This window comes from Macrobrachium nipponense, chromosome 39, assembly GCF_015104395.2.
Source record: "Macrobrachium nipponense isolate FS-2020 chromosome 39, ASM1510439v2, whole genome shotgun sequence".
Lineage (NCBI taxonomy): Eukaryota > Metazoa > Arthropoda > Malacostraca > Decapoda > Palaemonidae > Macrobrachium > Macrobrachium nipponense.
In genome coordinates, this window is record NC_061099.1 from 27,997,908 (window position 1) to 28,002,644 (window position 4,737).

The 4,737-nt window shown below is 29.5% G+C and overlaps 1 long non-coding RNA gene across 1 annotated transcript; it reads left to right on the plus strand.

Moving 5' to 3' along the window:
• Positions 1-2,807: 2,807 nt before the first annotated feature.
• Positions 2,808-4,296, plus strand: LOC135210542 (uncharacterized). The gene is made up of 4 exons (XR_010313535.1): positions 2,808-2,929; positions 3,597-3,689; positions 3,855-4,078; positions 4,177-4,296. It is a non-coding gene; the product is annotated as an uncharacterized LOC135210542 (long non-coding RNA).
• Positions 4,297-4,737: the final 441 nt, after the last annotated feature.

Below are 4,737 nucleotides of genomic sequence, written 5' to 3' on the forward strand. Positions count from 1 at the left end.
TTATGTTAGGTCAAACTTTTACTGCCCCATCATTTATACTGATGGTTTTTTTACACGTGTCTAAATGAAAGAGAGATAAATAATTAAAACTTAACCTTGAGTTTATATCAATATTAAATACTCATATAGTTTCCCTAACCAGAATCGGAACTTTGGGTAGACGTTGTTTGAAATATGTTACTTAAGACTTTATGCAGAATTCATTGTGTTTACTTTACTTTCATCTTAATTCAGTTGATAACAAAGTAGGAAAGAGATGACTTGAGAGAGAGAGAGAGAGAGATTTCCACCGAGAACTTATTTGGAAGAGTTTAGCAATAAAAATATTAGGTATAACTCATTTAGTTATCTGAAAATAATATCTTACACTTCGCATGTGTATATATATATATATATATATATATATATATATATATATATATATATATATATATATAAATATATATATATATAATATATAGTATATATATATATTATATATATATATATATATATATATATATATATATATATATATATATATATATATATATATATATATATATAGTATATATATATATATATATATATATATATATATCTATATATATATATATATATATATATATATATATATATATATATATATATATACATATATATATATATATATATCTCTCTATCTCTATATATATATATATCATATATATATCTTATATATATGTGTGTGTGTGGTGTGTGTGTGTGTGTGTGTGTGTGTGTGTGTGTGTGTGTACGAACGTCAAATAAGAGTTTTTGTACATCATCGAAGGAGGAAACTGCCCATGGATACTGTCTGTGAGTGATTGGAAATAAATAAGCCGAATATTGTGGAAGAAAAAATCCAAAAGATATGGTAAACATTAAAGCCTAAGTAAGAGATGTAGTGTAAGATATTAACCTGGAGATTTTCACCCAATTTACTATAGCCTCGAAAACTACTGAACATAGAAAAGCATATATGGAACCTACTTCTCGATGTTCTAGTGATCTTATTTGTAATAGCCATAATAGTCTTACGGCTTCTTAAACTCATTACCACTTTTTGGATGCACTTGCCAATATACAAGATTGAAATCGTTCATGATTTGATCGTCATTTCTCATTCAAAGATTTGTCGTGATAACAGCTTATTGTGACTACTACAGATACATAGAAAAGTATTTTACCAATGATACTCATGCAGCGAATGTAATCTTTATCTAATCTTCTCGATTTTTTCAGCCAAATAAGTACTAGTCCTTGTAATGGGGTAATGCTTAAGGTTATTTGCAGCGTCCCTTCAGTCCCTAGCTGCAACCGCTTTCATTTAAATTATTATCTTCCTCCCATCATACTTTTCACCATCCGCTAACAATTGTTTTATAGTGCAATTGCGAGGTTCACTTCCTGTAACACCTTATAACCTTCGGACTCTCAATTTCCCTTTCAGAGCTGAATGACCTCATATGTCACAGCGATTGGCCTCTGGCCTAAATTTTTTATTCAAACCAATTCAAAGTATGTTCTGCTGCATCATTAACCGCATTTTCTTTATTATCAACACAAGCAATACAAAATGAAGATGTCCTATACAAAATTAAGAAGTCACACCTGCAGGTAACCAGCATCCGAAAACTGATATATTATCAGCGTTTTAATGATTGAACATGAATGAAAACTGAAACTTATAGCCTCTGATAACAGGTGCAGGATTTTAATATTTTTTTCTCTTATCTAATACAGATATGGCGGCTATCTGTTTAGTATTTTCAGTTGTGTTTCACATAGCTGGCAGCGCACTAGGCAGTAACTCAGGTAAGTTTTCGTTTTGCTTTTCAATTCTTTTTTATTATTAAATAACATATACTATTAGACAACGGATGATCATAAATATTTGATGATTGTAAAAGAGTAAATTTTAGTAGTTTGGGTAATTCCACTTAAAGGTGAGTCCTGTTATCTCAATGTACGGAAGCACTCTTAAAATCTATGTAATAAACAAGGAAGCGTTTAAAAAGTTATCATATATATATATATATATATATATATATATATATATATATATATATATATATATATATATATATATATATATATATATATATATATATATATATATATATATATATATATATATACTGAAGTCCAGATTTCTAATCTGTCTGCTGGGTGTTGGTTCGAACCCACGAGAAGGCGAAATTATTATCAAGTAAAAAATTTCCCTTAGGTTAACATGTATGAAAATATATTAATTACGAGTTATAGCGAATTAGAAATTAAAGAACATTTCTAGCTTAGTGCATGTAAATGAATCATGGTGATATATATATATATATATATATATATATATATTTATATATTATATACTATATATATATATATATATATATATATATATATATATATATATATATATATATATATTTTCCATATTTGTTAACCGAAGGGGAATTTTTTAAAAGTCGATAACAAATTCGTCGGTTCATGGGCCGAGGAATTTGTTACCGACTAAAAAAAATTCCCCCTCGTTTAACATATATGAAAATATTTTAATTCCGAGGTAGAGCTAATTGATATTAAAGGACATTTGTAGCTTAATGCGTTATATATGAATCACGGTAATGTGATATGACACACACACATATTTATATATATATAATATATATATATATATATATATATATATATATATATATATATATATATATATATATTATGTAGTAGTATGTATATACATGGTATATTTAATACATATTCTTTCTTATATAGACAATACCACTTTGCAAGTGCCTTAGATTTCTCTCCTTTCAGGATTCGCAGAAAATGCTATGGAGATTGCAGGGGATATTGTTGAAGCATCGGGAGGTAGAGGCTCACCCGTTTGTGTCATAGCTGAAGAAGCCTAATCCAGCCAACCACTATTAGAATGGTTACTATCATCCTAATGTATCTATAATAGGAACTATATAATTGCATACGCACAATACATACATACATATATATATATATATATATATATATATATATATATATATATATATATATATATATATATATATAAGCGGATCCAACAGGAAAATGATAGTCAGAAATCCAAGAGCTTTCGTCTTAACTCAGACATTGACAATGTCTGAGTCAAGACGAAAGCGCTTGAATTTCTGACTATCATTTTCCCTGTGGGGATCCGCTTATTATGAAGTCACGTGCATCTACAGTGATTTTGTAAGCATATATATATATGTATATGTTTTAAAAATATTTTTAATATATATATATATATATATAGATATAGATATATAATATATATAATATTAATATATATATATATACACACACATATTTATTATATATATTAATATATATATATATATATATATATATACTATATATATATATATATATATATATATATATATATATATATCTTTTGGCGCATCATAAATCTATGGATTAAATGGCTTTACAAAATTATATCCGCTTTGTCTTCTATCGAAATCTAGCTTTCCTGGTACAGCAAGTAGAAAAGTATGGTACATTTTGTCCCTTTAACGTTCCACTCTGAATGGAGATATTAATCTTTTTGTCTGAACTTTTAGTTTTCAGAGAGACATCTTCTGGCTTTAGGTCTTCTTATTTTCACCGTAGAGTCAGGAAAAGACGTGTCTTTACTGATTTCAAGTTTGCATCAGGTAAGATTTGTGTAATAATGTTTCATTACTTTTCTTTGACTTCGATATGCAGAAAACCATTATATATTTATACCTAGAAACACTTACAACAATCTAATTTGGTCATCTGGCATACTTTCTTTCATGTGGAGCCATACTAACCACTATCATAAATAAAACTTACAGATACGTCAGCTGTCAAAAAACCCTTTCCTGGTGATAATTGGAAATGATACTGAGCATCAGTTATCAATTGTCGAATCCTTATTTCGTGAAAACCTCCTCGTATGGCCAACAAAACTTCTGTTGATCACAAATCGTCATCAAAAGAGGATAAACCAAGATCAGAAGACAATTCTTTCTAAAGCCAATGCCATGGTACTTAATCCAGCTAAAGAAGACCTCAGCAGGTGAAGAATATATTTTAGCTGATCCCACACGAACATTCATATCTGCAAGTACCTTAGCAATGAAGGATATACTACGTATATGGTATTTTCATTTGCAGGTGGGGTTTCCACATCATTTTACCATTCAGTTACCGATTTGTGAAAATCGCTTCTTGGACACCACATGAAAGGCTCGTTACCTCTCCAGGCCAGCAATTATTCCCGGATAAGTTCATGAGGTAAAATATTAATTTTATGTTTTACTTGATATAGAATGTAACCATAAAAATGGATAAATGCACACCTCCCATGCACGTGCATACGCAAAAATATGAATATATTTACGCACACATACCTATAAATATGCATATTGTAATATTTCTTTAATTTAGATGTGTCCATGTCAAAGGCAGCTTACAGCCCTACTGGAAATTAAGACTACATCTACCAAAGAAACAAGACACAGAGTAAAAAACCCAAACTGAGAAATTTAAGAGAACATCGATAGTCAAATAATTTCGTACTCCACAGATTAGCAGATGGTGGACACTTAACGGTAACAACAGTCATTTATCCACCAGACACGTTCCCTGCTGGGGTTTATACGACGTACCTCGGAGGGGCGTCTCGGAATACAGATACCGACAGTCGTACGATGCCCATCAGTGGGCCGATGGCGG